The 19,534-nt window shown below is 44.5% G+C and overlaps 1 long non-coding RNA gene across 1 annotated transcript in view; it reads right to left on the reverse strand.

Annotated features, from left to right (window-relative positions):
• The window catches only part of LOC133042757 (uncharacterized), a 101,053-nt gene that overhangs the window by 10,027 nt on the left and 71,492 nt on the right, over positions 1-19,534 (reverse strand). The window contains exon 2 of the long non-coding RNA XR_009689574.1: positions 12,056-12,146. This is a non-coding gene — a long non-coding RNA (uncharacterized LOC133042757). The remainder of the gene's footprint in view (positions 1-12,055; positions 12,147-19,534) is intronic.

Raw genomic sequence — 19,534 nt, forward strand, 5'->3', positions numbered from 1 at the left:
GAGTCCCAATTTCTCAGCCAATTTGTCACTCCGTTGATCCATTGCACCTTCGTGAAGCTGCTTTTTTTCCCCACCAAATAGCCAAAAAGAACATAGGGTGAATTCACAGAGACCTAGCTATGAGAACTTGTAGAGCCACTGTAGGAATTTCCACTTGAAATGAGTGCCTGAGTCAGTGTCATACACAGAAGCAGTCACATCAAAAAGGCTCTGTGAGAATTTGCTATATGACTAGGGAACTCTGTAATAACTTGGAGGGGTGGGAGGGAGATTCAAGAGAGAGGGGACACATGTACACCTATGGTTAATTCATGCTGATATATGGCAGAAATCAAGGTAATATTGTAAACCAATCTTCAATTAATTATATATATATACATATATATATATATATATTTTTAAGGCTCCATGAGGCAGTTTTTTCCTCTACTTGCGATCTCTTTATCTACCAGGCTCCCTCACCTGCCTCACTCTCCTCTGACCCACCTCCCCCTCCTCTAGGACATCTCCCTACAGTTCTTTCTCTCGGGTTGGCACTCCAGCATCCTTCTTCTCCAAGGCGACCCACTTCATCTCATGCACAAGCGCAGCTGGACAGGGCTCAGGCGGAGAGTGGGCGTGGGGGCCCCAGCGCTTCTAGACTCAAGAGGCCCAGGTGTGGGCGGAAGAAGGCTGGAACAGGCTGGGCTCCTCCAGCAGGTCAGTGGGGGTACGGCAGAGTCTAGCACGGCAGGAGGTCGTGACCTTGGCTACAAGGAAGGCGGAACTCTGAACCAGAGTTGGTGTCAGAGGCAGCCATAGAGCAGACCTCTCTGTGGAGTCAGGGAAAAGGGCACCCTGGACATGCAGTCAGAAATCCTGTCCTCAAATCCCGTCTCTGACAGTTGTCAGCTGTGTGACCCTGGACAAATAGCTTAACTTTTCTGAACCTCGATTTCCTCCTCGATAAAATGAAGGCTGCAACAAGATTAGCAAAGACTTACCTAGCTCTTAATATATCCCAGAGGTTGTTCTGAGCACTTTGTGTATATGAGTTCATTTAGTCTGACACCAGCACTCCAGACTGTGTACTATCATTATGCACAGTTGTACTGCACTAATGTACTCATTAGTACCACTGTATCATTGTGCAGTTATGGAAATGGAAACATAGAGCAATCGGCAACTTACCCAAGACATTGTGGCTTACGTGGCTGAACTGGAATTTGAACCCAAGTAGACTGACTCCATTATTTCCTAGAGTAGCTATGGGTTAATGTTTGTAAAGCTCCTGGTTCCATGGCTAGCACAAGGTATATAATTAGTAAAGATGTAGAAATAGGGACTTCCCTGGCAGTCCAGTGGTTATGACTCTGCACGTCCACTGCAGGGGCTGCAGTTTCCATCCTTCGTCAGGGAACTAAGATTCTGCAAGCTGAGAGGTGCTGCTAAAGAAGAAAAAAAAAAAAAAAGGATATAGAAATGAAAAAGGCTTAATGGGAGAGTGGGGGTAGTGGGGACGGGCAAGGATGAAAGTCAGGATAAGACCCTCAGAGAGAAGAGGTTGAATGGCTATGTGAAAAGCCAGGCTGGACAGAAAGACAAGCAAGCTGTGCTGACAGTCCACGTGGGGGCCTGCATTTGAACTAGGCCCAAGGTCTCAGCTTAGCTGTCACTTCTTCCAGGAAGCCTTCCTTGATCTTGCATGACTGAATTAGGGGCCCCTCTTCTCTAGTGTGGAGAAGGCAATGGCACCCCACTCCAGTACTCTTGCCTGGACAATCCCATGGACGGAGAAGCCTGGTGGGCTGCAGTCCATGGGGTCACTAAGAATCGGACACGACTAAGCAACTTCACTTTCACTTTTCACTTTCATGCATTGGAGAAGGAAATGGCAACCCACTCTAGTGTTCCTGCCTGGAGAATCCCAGGGACGGGGGAGCCTTGGTGGGCTGCCGTCTATGGGGTCGCACAGAGTCGGACACGACTGAAGCGACTTAGCAGCAGCAGCAGCTTCTCTAGTGTACCCTCTAGCATGGGAGCAAGGCTCCCCAACAGCGCTTGCCCCCTGCACTGTAATCACTCAAATTTGCTTCTTCTCCCCACTGTGGGCTCAGCAGTGACTTTGGCCTGCTCTCCTCTGTGGCCCCCAGGGGCCCAGCTCCCCACCTGACACATAGCAGGTCTCAAGAGCTCTGCTTGGGTAAATGAATGAATGAACAAATAGACACAAAGGGTCCCAGGGTGAGCAGACTGACAAAAACCTTCCTGCCTCTTGTCGAAGCATTTAGATTGTCAGAGCCCCGGGTCCCTCTGAGCAGCCCGCCCCAACTTCATTCCTGTCCCACCTGTGGCAGGGCTGTTAGCTGTTAGCAGCAGGCCCACATCAGGGCCTGAAGGAGGACCCTCTCACCCTTTATAGATCTCCAAGGCTTTCCGAAGGGAGTTGGTACAGTGTCTGGAGCAAGGGTACCACAGAAACGCTTCCCCAGCAGAGTGTGTAAGTAGCAGATTTTCTTACCGAGGCCTTATTCTCGACGAGGCAGGCGCTGGGGTCACTTGCCCCGGCTTCCAGCCTGGCCACCCCGGATCCTTCTTCCTCACAGACACAAGCTCTTCCTGCTCCATTCAGGCCTGGGGGTGGGGGGCTGTCTCAGGGGAGTATCCATGGGAACCTCTAGGGGAATTCCAAGTGCTACGGGGAGCGCCTGCCCTCTGAACTTGGCCTCTCTCACGGTTGCTCAAGAACCCTGGCAGGGATTGGGACACTCAGCACAGAATGCCTCGGTTTTTCTCTCCCCAGCACGGTCGCTCCAGCCAATCCCCAGGACTCAGAAATGCCTTATTGTGTGAGCTGGAAACCGGCAGGCCAGGCTGGAATCGGGTTTTGGCACCAACTGTAAAATCAATGTCTAATCACCTAACAGGCCCGAGGTCAGCTTGTACAGCTTTCTTCTGAAGTTTCCATCAGGCCAGGTTATTTCTACAAAGCCAGGCAGACAAAGCCATCGTCACCAGGGCACTGGAGACAGAGTCCCGGCTCGGCCCTTCCCAGCTGGGGAAAAGCTGGGTGTGGGACATGTCACTCTAACCTGTACTCTCTGCATCTCCTTTTCGGGATGCAAGGTTGAGCAGGAAACACAGGTCAAAGCACTTACAGTGCTGAGAGATCCAGGCGGCTCTCACTGGCACAGATAAGGGCTTCCTGCTAATCAGTTCTCTGGAAAACGCAGGCCAGGGAACGTTCCGGACAGCCCTCGGATAGCCCGCAATAACACAAGTTCTCTGTAAATGACACTGGTGTTGTGAGATAACGAGAAACAATATAGCCAGAGCTGACAAAGGCTGACAGCACAGGCTGGCTCCTGAGAGTGTAACCACCTCCATGTTTTCCCTTGGCTGAGATCGGCCAGCCTATGTGGACCGGCTGAGGGGACTGCGGCCTCGAGGGGTGAGCTAATGGGTCAGGACAGCGCCAAGACTCAGAGGCCAGCCCCAGGTCTTCTGGAGAGACTCGTGCAAGGCTGAAAGTGAAAGTGAAAGTCACTCAGTCGTGTCCGACTCTTTTGCGACCCCATGGGATTCTCTAATCGCTCAGTTGGTAAAGAATCCGCCAGCAATGCAGGAGACCCCGGTTCGATTTCTGGGTTGGGAAGATCTGCTGGAGAAGGGATAGGCTACCCACTCCAGTATTCTTGGGCTTCCCTTGTGGCTCAGCTGGTAAAGAATCCACCTGCAACGCAGGAGACCCGGGTTCAATCCCTGGGTTGGGAACATCCCCTGGAGAAGGGAAAGGCTACCCGCTCCCGTATTCTGGCCTGGAGAATTCCACGGACTGTATAGTCCATGGGGTCACAAAGAGTCGGACAAGGCTATGACCCGAGTAAACGGAGATGGCGGTACCTGCTCTACCTCTCAGGGCTGTCACGAGGTTTAAGCTAAGTGACAGAGCGTGTGACTGTGCTGGCTGTTAAATGCTGTTTCTCACTGCTAGCCCCCTAGGTCTCTGGGCTGCTGGGGCTGTGACTCTGCACACCCCCTTTCTCCCTTGCCAGTGGGCTCCCTGTTCATCCTGCCCTGCCGGTGAGCGGCAGTCCTGAAGCAAAGCAAGCAGGACACCTGGGATGTGGAAGTGGAAGACGGTACCGATACTGATCTGAGCTGTGGTTTCTGTACCCGCACACCCCACACCCAGTGCTCACAGAGGTTCAGACTACATGCTGTTTCTTACCGCCCCGGTTTACAAACACGTGCCTGGCTTCACTGATGGAGCACCACCCTTGTGAACATCCCTGGGTAGCTGTTTCTTTGTTTTGTTTGTTTTCTGTTTTATCTTTTTGGTGTGAATTCCCCGGGGGTAGTTATTTTAATGATTTCAGTTTCTTTTGTTTTCTCCAGTGACAATAGACCAGCTTGCTTTTAATCAACAAGGGAGCATTCAGAGCCTGAGCTGGGCTGCAGAAATTCCTGAAGGTGGTGGGACCGGGGAAGTCCTCGCTTCCTGTCTCTGGGGGAGGTGGGCCTGGGCTGAATGAAAAAGAGGACAAGATGACTCAAGTGGCCTGGATTCCGTGGCTGTCAGGGTCATCCACGCGCCCATAGGCATCCCACACCAGGCTGCCAGAGGAAAGAAAGCTGGCCAAAGACAGGAGCAGTCAGCAAGGACGGGCAAGGAAGAAGAAATCCAATCCTTGGAAAAGGAGCCCAAATTGCTAAGAAGGAAAAAGAATCACCTGGAATCCAGAGCCTGCCAAGAACAATCAAGGCAATCATGTGGGCATCATTGTCGCCAATTCCAAGGAAACCATGACTCAATCTGGTTTAAGGAAAATAAAATCTATAGTGTTTAATGGTTTTGTTCCCATAATAACACTAAAGGAACCAAGAACATCTTAGCTCTGCTTGGGGAAAAACATAAGCCACTCAAACGGAGGGATGTTTAAATACAAAGCTCTCTCTGATTCACCTCTGCCTCCCTTACCCCAGACCTACTGCTCTAACTGATATTGACATAAGAAATGCCAAATCATTAAGCTGTTGATATTATGTTCTGGGGCGTCTTGGTTACAACTCCCCCGTGATCTTTGTGTCTATATTTCATCTGAAGCCTAACCTGTGCTCTCAAATCCCACAGACATAAGCTTAGGGCCAGAGAACAGCACATACAGTTGATTTTTTTTTTTCCATGCAAGAAAATGATAGAACAAGCATAGTAGCTTTCAGAAAGATTCCTTATCTCACACTGTTTAACATGTGATTTAGAAATGCACTCTTTTTGTCAGTAGTATTGTGTTAGTTTGCTGGAGTTGCTGTAACAAAGCACCATAGCCAAGGTGGTTGAAATACCTAGATCAAGGTCTCAGAAGGTTGTTTTCTGCTGAGGCCGCTCCCCTTGCCTTGCAGGTGGCTGCCTTCTCCCTGTGTCTTCATGGGGCCTTTCCTCTGTGTGTCTACAATCTAATTTCCTCTCCTCATATTGGACTTGGGCCCACTCATATGACCTCCTCAAGTACCTCTTTAAAGACTCTTGTCTCCAAACAGTACATTCTCAGGTGCTGGGGGGTTAGGACTCCAGCATATGGATTTGGGGATAGGAGACACAAGTCTGTCCATACCATGTACCAGTGATGATAATTGCATTAATAGTTAACGTTGCTTGAACGGTTACTGTTTGGAGTTGTGCTGAACAGTCAACTTGAGTTTAATCCTGAAAACAGTTTCATATTATGGATGCCATCATTCTTCTCAGTTTACAGATGGGTGATGAAGGCTTTAGGAGTGACTTGTCCAAGGTTACATTCCTAAGAAGTATAGAATTGAAGTACAAACCATAATATAAAGGGAACCCAGGTCTGTCCAATGCCAAAGAGGCCCAAGCTTCAGAGGATCCTGAAATTATTTCCCTCTCAGGCAAATGAATAAAAACAACTTACTAACCCTTCGTTGTTATACATTGAAGAAATATCTTTTTTTTTTTTTTCTGGCTATGCAACATGTAGAACTTCCCTGACCAGGGATCAAACCCGTGCCCCCGTGTTGTAAGCACAGAGTCTTAACCCCTGGACCACTGGAAAGTCCCTAATGTGAAATATCTTTGAAAGAGAAATAATACCTCAGGCATTTCAAATTTTAAAGAAAGAATATAATGTATGCCATTATTGGATGAGAAAAAGTTTCTCAAATGAGAAGTTTTAAAAATTAAGCTAAAGAAGAAGAAAAGCAATGAATAATTAAACTTTATTTGTTGATGTTCTTGGCACTGGATTAGAAAATAAATGTTGATTATCCATTTTGGAGAAAACCCAGCTCTGAAGAACATACTTTGAACTACGAAAGTTGAATCTTACACAAAGACAGGAACAAGAGCTAAACTGAGTAGGTTAAAAAAAAAAATCTATGTTTATTTTTCTCCACTTTAATTATAAAATCATCTAGTTTTATTGATAGACTAGGACTTATCTAAAGATAAGTTTAATCTGGTTTTAAGTTTTATCTGGTTTAATTCTTTCACTCTCCTTACCTGTCTCAAGATTCCTATTTATGGTAATTTATTCAAACCCGTTTATCAATGATCCAGTGGGTCACTTTTAACATGTACCTATTTTACCTATTTCTTTGCTCTCTGCCCCTGTTATCTGATGCATTCTAGCTAGATATTGGCCAATTAATCTTAACAGGTAATAAAATGAATAACTATGATCTGAAATGATTCTTGAGCTGAATATTCTGAACATTCCAGATAAACCTAAATTGGGATGCAAAATGTTAGAGATACTCAGCAAATGTGGCTGGTATTTGAATTAACTAGTTAATGTCAGCCATAGTTCTATAATTAGCAGCAATGAATATGCAATTGTCATGGCAAAAAATGTTTACATCCAACATCTTCTGTATATGATTTTTCAAAGTTACTGTAAAAAACAAGATGGAAAGATTTAGTTTATGCCCTTAAAGAGTCAAGGCAATATTTTAAGATCAATGATATACCTTGTATATATTCTGATTAAAGATCCAAACTGGCATAAATTGGTATTACCTGCTAACCTTGAATTTATCCACAAGGAGAGAAATAGAGAAAAAAAAAACAAACAAACACAATTCTTAACTGAAACCATCAGTCTGATCTGAACATAAATCCACTTACTGCTCAGTTCCTAAATACATAATGCACAGTAGCTAATAAAAACATTTGATAGAAGGATTAAGTGACCAGAGTCAGTAGTGGCTACACCAAGACTTTAATTGCAACAAATGCTAATCAACAAACCCTCGGAGGAGAAGTAGTCCCTTTATAATAGAATCAATATTGCTTTTTAAAATCATAAATAGTGCAACATAGGGTCAATGTCAATATTAATTTTACCACAAAGATACACACACGCACACACAGGTTCACAATTTTATACAGCAAAAATATCATTCTGTTCCCAGTTTCTATTGGTAGGGAAAGTGGTATGTAGCAGTCGACTCTGTTTGCAGGAGTACCTAGCAAATGTATTGCACACCCCATCTTCACCCTCCAGCATGGGGATCCCCCTCCTCAAGCACATTCTAATCTCCAGAGCCTTTCACTCTTCCTTTAACTTCTCCCACTACACACAACAATTCCCAAACACTCATATTTTTCTCCACAATATTTGAGGTTACTATCTTGTCCTTGCTACACTATAAGCTCTTTGAAAGCAGGTGGAAACTGTTCTATTAACTTTCTATTTGCCTAGGACTAGTAGTCATTCCATAAATGTTTACTTAATAAATGAATAAATTAGTATCTTATCATATCCAGTCCCGCCAATCTGTTGTTGGAAGTATATGCCTTTATGTCAATATATGATTTCACATTTCTGGTGACAAAGTATATTTCAAAAATGCATCATCTTGTTGCTAGAATGATCACTGTATACATTCAGCTACTTTGCTGAATATTAAACTGTCCTATCAGAATAAGATGTAATTAAACTAAGATTAGATTTTTTTTCAATAATCCAGAGTGACTAACTCTCTGCAGTATCTAAAGAAATGGACTCAACAAACAAACATTCTTTTTAATTTTTCCAAGAAGAGAACTTTGGAGGATACTGAATAATTACTCCTGCATCTTGCTATGTGACTCAGATTTTAGAACAGAGTGAGAATAAGACTGTGATCTGGAAATCCCCCTAAATGGGTACTTGTGGTCCAGCCCATTGTGAAATTCTGTGGCATAGCATAGACCTATTGCTAGGCAACCTTGACTCTGGGACCACGATTCTCTGCCTCAGCAAAGCTGTGCTCCAGTTCAAGTAAACAACCCTGCAGCTTTAAGCAGGCAAAGAACTGTCAACACTATATTTTCACTCAACTCTGAAAACCTAGCATTTCCAAGCTTGGAGGGTACACAGTACTCTCTTGCTAAGAGGAATCTGCTACTTAAAATAAGAGGAGACATACTTAAAAGCTAGGAGGTCATAGACCATATGACTCTGAGAGCTAAACGTTCAGAAAACAGGGTCACCATTTTGTGCTTGAGTAGTTGTTTTGTTTTGTTTTTCTGTTAAACCCAAGTGAGAAATATTGAATGCAGGTGTTCATATTTGCATATGTACCTCCCATGTTGCAATTCTGTTTGCCAATGGCAATGGCTCTGTTGGGTTTTTTTTGTTAAGCAAGAGAACTATTTGCATTGACCAGGTCTGACTGGGATGCTCTGCTCAAATTGTCTGCTTTTAATGTAGAGTCTTACCTAGCACCTGGAATTCTAACCTTATGGCAGAACCTTCTGAGGGAAAGACAGTGAAGGGGGCAAAGTCAGACTCCTTTTATGCCCTCCTCTCTGTGTCACTATCTTGGGGGGGGGTGTAGATTTCGGATGTAACAATCCTTCAGATAGGGAGTTGTTATACCATTGGAGTTCCTTTGAACTGTTTTTGAGTAATTCTCCAAAAAATCAGGAAGCTCCCAGCCTTCTTATTCTTTTACACATGCACGTACACACACACACACACACACACACACACACACACACACACACATGCACACACCATATATATTTTCTACCTTTGATTCTGCATAACATTTTTTTGTAAAACAAGTCAGTACTCTGTGGCTCAGATAGTGTTAGGGTTCAGGGGAGTATTTTGAAGTAGGCACAGTGCTATGTGGTGATTTTAAAACATATTCACATATTCTTTGGCATGCCTCCCTTCAAAAAGTAAAACCTAATGCCTCTTCTCTTGTTCATGGGCCTGATTTAGTGACTTGCCTCACAGGAATAGAATGTGATAGAAATGAGGCTATGTGACTCCAGTTTAGGTCATAAAAACAATAGCTTCTGCCTGGAACACTCTTAAGACTGCTTTCTTTGGTGGAAGCTGGTTACTATGTTCTAAAGACACTTAAGTGGCTCTGTGGAAGGGGCCAGGAAGGGAGGAGCTGAGCCTCATGCTAATAGCCAGCATCAGCTTGCTAACTATGCAAGTGAGTTTTCTTGGAAATGAATCCTCCAGACTGCCAAACCTTCAGGTGATTACAATCCCAGCTGACATCTTCACTGCAACTTCGTCTAAGATTTTGAACCTGCAATGCCCAATCAAATTACTTTCATATTCCTGACCCATAGAAATTGTGTGAGTTGGTAATTGTTTGTTGATTCACGCCACTCAGTTTGGAGGTAATCTGTTACACAGCAAACAGATACACTGACACTCCTTTTCCCTATGCCCAGGACAAATAATACCAATTGATCATGCAACCCTTGCCCCCTTGAGCTTTGTAAGCCTTCAGGGGTTACATTTCACCAGGCAGCCACCAGCAGAAAAGATCAAATGTATTTGCCAACATGTGCTAGGGGACCAGCTAGAACTGGTTACCATTCAAGTCAACATTTTAGAAAGTACCCTTTTACTATTCATTGTAAATGAAGACTGACTTTAGCAGCCCTTCCATTGTGACTAGACACAGTTGCACGGTATTTACAACTGTGAACGGGTAAAAAGTATGACCTGTGGAGACATTTACCAAATTTAATTTGTTTCTGCTCTGTTTCCCATGGCCTTTTAAACTTACTCTACAAAAAGCTGATGTCATGCAGCAGTTCAAGGATTTGGTCAAAGTGGGTTTTGTGAATATAACCCAGGTCCCTGGGCCACCAGAGGGTAGAAGTAAAAATAAAATCACTCTCAAAAACGGAGCTGGGGAGGGATATCAGCAAATTGGTGGAGTGGGTAAGCTGCAAGCTCTTGTTCCCCCACAGAAACACCATAAACAAACAAAAAAAAAAGCTGAAACTGTCAGAACCAACTTTGTCAGAACTCCAGAAAACAGTCAGAGGCTTACAGCAACCAAATAACTGCTGAATCAAGAAAAAAGCAAATCAAAAAAAAAAAAAAAAAAAAAATGGAAAGTTTTGTGGCCTTTCCATTTGCTCTTACCCTACTCCCTCCCCAGGGAAGGCAGTTTTGGAGAGATAGCAGCTGTGTTCCCAGTGTAGGTTCCAGAAGCAGCAGAGCAGAACTTGTTCACACATTACCATACATGCCTGTTCTAACCTGTCTGGGGTTACCTGAAGGGGCTTGTCTCAGTTTTGCCTAACTCAGACCTCAGGCCAGAGAAGCAGTGGGCATTGCTTGAAAACGTTGTTAGGTGAACTAACAACCTGTGGATGTCTGGGGCTAAAGATTATGGCCCAGATATACAATAGATTACCTAAGTTCCAGGAGGAAAAGCTGGGGAAAATTCTTTAGGAAATTGGGACGTTCCCAAAGCATTTGAGTATACAGGCAAATTTAGAAAGCTATGCACAATCTCAAGGTAAGATCCATGCTCAGAAAAGACCTGAGAAGATCCTCAGTTCTCACCTTGGGCCAGTCCCTAGGCTCAGTATAAGCCTGACTAAGCTGGCAGGAGCAAGCAGAAAGTCAATCTGTGAAGACTGAGAGAGGTGCTTGCTTTTTGTGTTCTGCTTTATCACTTTTGGTGTTTTATTTTTGGTTTGCATTAACTTCTGGCATTTAAGGAAACTTTGTCAAACATTAGCTGAACACAGGGCTTCCCCAGCGGCTCAGTGGTGAAGAATCTGACTGCAATGTAGGAGAGGCAGAAAGATGCTGGTTAAATTCCTCAGTTGGGAAGATCCCCTGGAGGAGGAAATGACAACCCACTCCTGTATTCTTGCCTGGAGAATCCTACGGACAGAGGAGCCTGGCAGGCTACAGTCCATGGGGTCACAAAAAGTCAGACACGACTGAGCATGCGCACACACACGCAGATGAACATAAGCAAGTAAGAATAGTCACCACACATGTCAAGGAATATCCTTTGCAAAAAAATAGTTTGAAAAGTCAACAAACAGGCAATCATAGCCTTCAAAAACCAACAACAAAACCCAGCAAAGTTTGGGGAAGGTAAATATCCTGATTTTCAGAGTTATGACAACATAATATTCAAATACACAGTTTTCAACAATAAAAAAACCACAAAGCATGCCCCCCCCCAAAAAAAAATGCCCGGAAGACTTGGCAAACTTAAAGGACCAGATAAACGTGCAGAAACAATCCCTGAGGAAGCCCAGACATCAGACTTATGAGACAAAAACAACTGTCTTAAATATGCTCAAAGAACTAAAGGAAAATGTGCACATCTTCTTTTAATTAAGCATGCAAAAGGAAATCAGGAGAACAATGTATGAAAAAAATGAGACCGTTGTAAAAAGGAACCAAATACACATTCTGAAGCTGAAAAGTATAATGCCTATAATGAAAAATTCACAAGGTTTCAGTAATAGATTTGAAGATTCAGAAGGAAGGATCAGCAAACTTGAAGATAGGGTCATTAAAGGTACCCAGACTGAGGAGAAGAAAAAAGAAAAGGAAGAAAAATGAACAGAGCCTAAGGGACCTCTGGGACTATTAAGTGGCCCAACATATGCTTTATGGGAGTCTCAGAAAGAGGAGAGAGAGAGAGAGAAAGAGAGAAAGGAGTATAGAGAATATTTGTAGAGTAATAACCACAAACTTTCCAAATTTGATTAGAAATATGAATCCATGTACCTAAGAGGAAAAGGTAGCATGCTGAAAGCAACAGGAGAGAAGAGACTCACCATAGTCCAGGGATCCTTTATAAGATTAATTATTGATTTCTCATCAGAAACCATGGAGGCCAGAAGTTAATGGGATGATATATTTAAAGTGCTGGAAAAAAAACAACAACAAACCTGTCATTTGAGAATTCTATATACTGCAAAATTGCTCTTCAAAAATGAAATAAAAATTAAGATATCCTCAAATAAAAAGTAGAGTTATCAGTGTGATAAAATCCACAGTTAACAACAATATAGTCACTAATGAAAGATTGAAAGGACTGAAGGAGTTTCTCCCTAAGATCAAAAATAAGACAGGTTGGGCTACATTCACCACTGCTATTCAACATTGTACTGGCAGTTCTAGCCAGAGATACTAGGCAAAAAAAGAAAAAAAAAGTTATCAAAATTGGAAAGGAAGAGGTTAACTATCAGATTTGCAGATGACATTATTCTATGTAGAAAATCTCAAAGAATCCATAAGAAAGAAATTTACTAAAAGCTAAAGAAATTCTGCAAAGTTGCAGGGTACAAATCAAGACAAGGGTACAAATCAAGTGTCAGATCCTTACCTTACACCATAGACAAAAATTAACTCAAAGTGGAATAATGATCTATGCTTAGGAGCTAAAACTGTGAACTATTAGAAGACATTAGGGAAAATCTTCATGATTTAATGCCACTGAATTGTACACTGAAAAGTGGTTCAAATGGCAAATTTTATGTTATACATACAGCTGACCCTTGAACAACACAGGGGTGAAAGTTGCCACACCCCTGCACTGTTGAAAATCTTCAAATCTTTGTGTAATTTTATAGTTGGCCCTTTGAATCCACCATTCCACACCTGCAAATTCAACCAACCATGGATCATATAGTACTGTAATATGTATTAACTGAGAAAGCATTCTATTATGTAAGTGGACCCATGCAGTTCAAAGGGTCAACAGTATATGTTTTACTATGATTTTTTTTTTAAATGAACTGTAAAAGCATCTTGTTGAGATAAGGGAGTTCCCAGGTGACGTTAGTAGTAAAGAACCCACCTGCCAATGCAGGAGACTGTAAGAGACTTGGGTTCGATCCCTGGGTTGGGAAGATCCCCTGGAGGAGGGCATGGCAACCCACTCCAATATCCTTGCCTAGAGAATCCCATGGACAGAGGAGCCTGGCGGGCCACAGTCTATAGGGTCACATAGAGTCAGACACACCTGAAGAGACTTAGCGCACACACAGCTGAGATAGAGGAAGAGGATCTTTTGCTCTCCCTGAGTACATTCCCCTAAAGCATTGCCTTGGCAGCATTTGTTAAAGGGTAGCTGTTGAAAGGGCTTCTCTGGAGGCTCAGACGGTAAAGAATTTGCCTGCAATGCAGGAGACCTGGGTTCAATCCCTGGGTTGGGAAGATCTCCTGGAGGAGGGCATGGCAAAAAAAAAAAAAACTCCAGTATTCCTGTCTGGAGAATCCCAGGGACAGAGGAGCCTGGCAGGCTGCAGTCCATGGGGTCGAAAAGAGTTGGACGTGACTGAGCAACCAAGCGCAGCATAGCACAGCACAGCTGTTGAAAGCAATTGTTAAGGCCACAAGGAAGACACAGTAGAGGAAAGTAAGACAGATCTGTTTATCTACCAACCATCAGGGCCAGACCTCAGCCCCTCAAGACCACCCCCTCCCCAAGCACATGGCCGAGCTCCCAGGCTATATGCCTCAGGTGACCACTCAGTAACACTCTGAGGTCTTCAATAAATGTTTCCTAAATAGATCTAACATCCCTAGAAAACTGTCCCCGGTACAATGTGCCTAGTAATCCCCTCAGGTACGCATGGTTTCTGATTCTCTCCTACCCTCTCTCCCTCCAGTAAAGCCTGCCTTGTGGGTTACTGCAGCAAGACACCATCTCAGTTCTGGGTGCCCTGTTCTCCAGAGACACCCCGGGGGGCGGGGAAGGGGAAGTCCCCTTCTGTTCCCCTGTGGTACAGCAGGTTAAAAGCTTACAAACCAGGCTGCCTAACGCTCTCAAAGTCTAGCAGATTGTAGGAAATGGTTTTTTTTTTTTAGTTTTGTCACTCCCTCCCCTAGATCTCAGGCAAGAGTCCACAGGGATGAGGCAGGGGGGCCCTGGGTAAGAGGGAGTGGCCAGTCTATGTGACAGACACAGGGCTCTGCTTAGAAACCTCTCTGGGGACTTCTCTAGTGGTCCAGTGGTTAAGAATCTGCCTGCAAATGCAGGAGACACAGTTTTGATCCCTGGTCTGGGAAGATTCCACGTGTCACAGGGCAACTAAGCCCATACACTGAAACTGATGAGGCCCTACTCTAGAGCCTGTGCTCCACAACAAGAGAAGTCTGCACACCCCAACTAGTGAGTAGCCCCCACTTGTTGCAACTAGAGAAAGCCCACATTCAGCCATCAAGATCCAGCACAGCCAAAAATAAATAAATAAATAAAAATAAAACCAAAACTTTAAAAAGTTAAGCAAGAGAGAAAAAGAAACCTATTTTGACCTACTGCCCTTGCTCTAACTTGGGAACGTCAGTTCTCTTCCTTTAGAACAAATTTTCTCGCAGGAGTAACCTCATGCAAATAGAGCCCAAGTGGGCTGCCCTTCTGCATCCCCAGACTTGCTTGGACAGGCCTGCATCCTAGGGGGCGTCCACTTATTATTAACAGCTAGGTTCATGTTGACCTTCTCTGTGCCAGGCACAGTAGTAAAAACTTTAGACACGTAATCTCCTTACTTTTTTTTTTAAATTAAAAAGATGTCTGATTATGTTTTTAATATCTACATGTTTTGGAAAATGTGCAATGGACCAAAAATTATATATAAGATCATTAAAACTTGCCCTCAATTTTGTTGCTTATTATTTCATTTAATCCTCACAAAAATGCAATGAGGAAGATCTAATGTTTCTATTTTCCAGGCAAGGAAACCTAGGGCTCAAGGAGAGGTGAGAGTCCTGGCCGGAGGTCACACCTAGAAAATGGATTTGCACTGGGAGAGCCAGAGCTCCTCCTCACGGACTGCACTGCCTTCTCAACCTGGGTCTCCAGCTCCTAAGTCAGTACAGAGACTCCCTCATACTCAGAGGTTCCTCTCACAATATTCTCTACCTGGTCCATGCTGAAAAAAAGGAAAGGAACCCCGATCATTGCTAACCACAGAAGAAACTACTAACTGTCGACCTTGGGCAAGATGATTTCCTAAACTTTTTTCAGTTGCAAAATGATTACCCCCATAGTGTTAGCTAACACCTCCACAGTGTTCAGTTAGTTGCTCAGTTGTGTCCGACTCTTTGTGACCCCATGGACTGCAGCACGCCAGCCTTCCCCGTTCGTGCAACTCCCGGAGCTTGCTCAAATTCATGTCCATCGAGTTGGTAATGCCATCCAACCATCTCATCCTCTGTCGTCCCTTTCTCCTCCCACCTTCAATCTTTCCCAGAATCAGGGTCTTTTCCAATGAGTTATTTCTTTGCATCAGGTGGTCAAAGTATTGGAACTTCAGCCTCAGCGTCAGTCCTTCCAATGACTATTCAGGGTTGATTTCCTTTAGGATTGACTGGCTTGATCTCCTTGCAGTCCAGGGGACTCTCAAGAGTCTTATCCAACACCACAGTTCAAAAATATCAATTCTTCTGTGCTCAACTTTCTTTATGGTCCACCTCTCACATCCATATGACTCCTGGAAAAACTGTGGTAGTGGTGGTGGTTTGGTCACTAAGTCATGTCCAACTCTTGGGACTCCATGGACTGTAGCCCGCCAGGTTCCTCTGTCCATGGGATTCTCCAGGCAAGAATACTGGAGTAGGTTGCCATTTCCTTCTCCAGGGGATCTTCCCGACCCAGCAATTGAACCTGGGTCTCCTGCACTGCAGACAGATTCTTTACCAACTGAGCTATGGGGGAAGCCCTTTGACTAAATGGACCTTTGTCAGCAAAGGTTCATGTTATGTGATTACTATTTCTTTTCTAAGGTGAGAACATTTGCTATCTGCTCTTTTAGCAACTTTCAGGTATATGATATGGTTATTAACAAAGACTTCCTAATCTTAGCTGCAAGGGCTGGAATAGTCCAAGGACCATTAGAGATAACAGGCCTAAATGAAAGCTTGGTATTAATACTTTTCTTAGAAATTTTGATTGCACAAATAAATGAATGTCCCTTGCAGGACAAATGTTCCATGACAGTTCTACCTTTTGATGTTTGAACCGGAATTCTACCTGGATCACTGATACGAGGGTCAGGCTGAAACGGAAAACATCCTATCCACACAGTCAGACATCCTGAAAATTATAAGGGAACATCCCCGTCCCCGGTCATAGTCAAGGTAGGAGAAGTAGTTCCAAGAAGGGAAGTTATTTTGCTTCTCCTAAATTCTACAGTGTGCTATGTGTGTGTGAGCCTTCTGCTACCTGTCTCACCAGTTTCAGAGGTTTTTTTTTCAACTCTACTGCACTCAAGAGGTTTGGGATTTCTCTCTGAATCATAGGCATAAAGATCTGCCAGGAAGTCCCTGAGTTATCTTAGTGATAAATTCCTTCCCTAACTAATTTTAAATCTTCTCCAGGGGCTGGTTAGGGATTGTGTGACCAGCCCACAGAATGGAGTGCCAAGTTTCTTCTGCAGCTGAGACATCCTGGCTTCGGCCATATCTGGTCAAGGAATTCATATTAATAAATTCTCTAAAGTGGATCTTTCTTCCATGATGCTCAAAGTCACCTGAAAGCCTTCGAGAAGATGTTTTTCCACTTGAAAGTCACCCCTCAAAGTTGGCTTGGCTTTCCTTATGATGTCACCATAAGAGAAAAAACCCAGCTTCAGGTTGGGTCCACACCCGGCCCACTACTTCCGTAACAATGTGGCCGGCCTCTGACTCATCCTCAACTTGTGAATGATTCATGCACATGAGCCAGCTTGGTGCGTCCCTGCCACCGCCACCCCTGGAGCTCTCCCCAACAATTCCCTACCACATCCAGAGCTACCAGCACCCTGCCCCTCATCCTACTTTCTCCTCTCCACGCTTCTCAGGGTGTAGAGGAGCTAAATCTTGGAGATGACCTCCCCAGTCCTTCTCAGCAAGAGTCACTGATGCCAAAAGGCAGCAGGGGAAAGTTTCCAGAACAAGGGTTTTGCAATCAGGCAGGTCATGGGTGAAGTTTAAGTTCCTTCAGTTGTTGGTTGCATGGCCTTAGATTAGGTGTATCCATTGAGGTCTCTAGTCTTTGTTTTTCTCATCTGTAAAATGGGAAAATAACTGTACTAATTTCTTAGGAGGGGGTTGTAAAAATTGAATAACGTGAAGCATGGAAAGCATGCAGCACATAAAAAGTGCTTCATTAGAGATAGGCATTATTAGCATTATTAATACCCAGAGACTCAGCGCCACATGGAGGCACTGGCGGCCCAGCCCACTGTGAACAGCCCCAGGCTTGCACCCAGTGATCTGCTCCTACTGTCTCACACCTCATCCCACTTGCTCACTCTCTCCAGCAAGTTCCCGGAATCAGCCATCCTCCTGCCTGACTTGATGACATGGCACTGGTGCTTCCTTCTGTCTAAAACACTCTTCCTCTTCTTATCCTTTTCATTCCTTTTGCCTGGCTGACTTCTCACCACTTCTAGGAGAAGCCTTGCTGAGCTCCCCACAACCCCTCCCCACCCCAATCTGATTAGGTTCCCTCTTGACACTGTTAGATGCTGTATCTCTTCGGAACCCTGTCTATAATTATAATGATATCATTATGAATGGAACCATTGCTGTGTGTATACCCTGCCCCCCACATATAAGTTCCATAAGGGTAGGAGGGTGGGAATCATATTCATCATGGCATGCTCATCACCTAGGAAATGGCTTGACACATAGTGTGAATGAATGAGAGGAAGAATAGAAAGAAAGAGCGAGAGAGAAAGGAATAAGGTAGGGAGGGAGGGTAGGAGAGAGGGAAGGTAATTGTCTCCTGGCCACTCATGAACCATCTGAATCATACCATTCTAGGTCCTGGCCACACTGGCTCAGCCCACAAGGGATTCTATATCAACCTGCCTAGACAGCTTGAAGCCCTGTTTCTGGATCTTAGCCAGCATTGTGGAGCCTAACAAACAAACAACTGCTTCTAGACCCTTTTTTAGAGTATTAGATGCTGCTTTCAGACCCACCAGGCAGTGCCTAAGGTCGTGCAGGGCATCAATTTAACTCCTTGAAACATGCCTCAGCCACCTGCCTGACTTTGCATATTTCCCCATACCTGATCCTCACGTGGTCCTCCATCCCCTGGTCACCTAGCCATGGTGGCTGCCTGGACCTTGGCTAAGTTCCCACATACTAAAGATGTTAGATGCACCCCCAGCCCCATCCAGAGTGAAGCCCACGGTCGTCTCTCTTCCACTGCTGTGTGGCTGAAACCCCAGCAGGCCTCATGTTCTGGTTCTGAATTCTGGAGGAGCTGGGGCTTGGGTTAGCACTTCTAGGGCATTCAAGTAGCCTAACTCTCAGTGTAACATCCAGGTAGAATTTCTCACCAACTTCCCATGGAATATGGTAGAAATCTGACATATCTATGAATTTCTAAAACAACTCATTTGAAAAATATTAATTTTTCATGAAGCTTCTTACTTGCTCGGGGTTTCCCTACCACAATCATGTGAAAATAATCCATGTTACAACCCAACCCCAGCTCAGCATACACATGTTTCAGTCTTATTCCACCTAGGCTAATCTCCATGTCTAGCTCTGGGAAAATGCATGCTCAGAGCCAATCAACCAACCTAAACACCAGTCCGGCAACCTCAGTCCTTGGCATGGAATGGAGGATTGACTGCCTGCCCACCAGAACATAGGTCTCCTTACAGGTGGGAACAGGAGAAAGTCCAGGAGAGATACAGTTCAGGTTCAACTTAAAAGTGGGCTTCCTAGGTAACTCAGTTGGTAAAGAGTCTGCCTGCAACGTGGAAGACCCCAGTTGAATTCCTGCACAGGGAAGTTCCCCTGGGGAAGGGATAGGCTGCCCACTCCAGTATTTTTGGGCTTCCCTGATGGCACAGACGGTAAAGAATCCTCCCACAATATGGGAGACCTGGGTTCGAACCCTGAGTTGGAAGATCCCCTGGAAGAGGGTGTGGCAACTCATTCCAGTATTCTAGCCTGGAGAATCCTCATGGACAGAGGAGCCTGGCGAACTACAGTCCATGGGGGACTCAAAGAGAGACTAAGCATACACACTGCTTCAAATTAATGAGACTGGTTGAGGTATGTGCCTGGGGAATTGCAGGGGTCCCCAAACTTGCAGGGATCTAATGCCTGATGATCTGAGGTGGAGTTGATGTAATAATAATAATAGAAATAAAATGTGTGCATTTATTATAAGTGTAATGTGCTTGAATCATTCTGAAACTACCCTCCTTCCCTCAGCCCCTGGCCATGGAAAAATTGTCTTCCACATAACCAGTCCCTGGTGCCTAAAAAGGTGGTGGCCGTTGGGGAAATGGACCACTTTGCCA

Source organism: Dama dama, chromosome 21 (assembly GCF_033118175.1).
Source record: "Dama dama isolate Ldn47 chromosome 21, ASM3311817v1, whole genome shotgun sequence".
Taxonomy (NCBI): domain Eukaryota; kingdom Metazoa; phylum Chordata; class Mammalia; order Artiodactyla; family Cervidae; genus Dama; species Dama dama.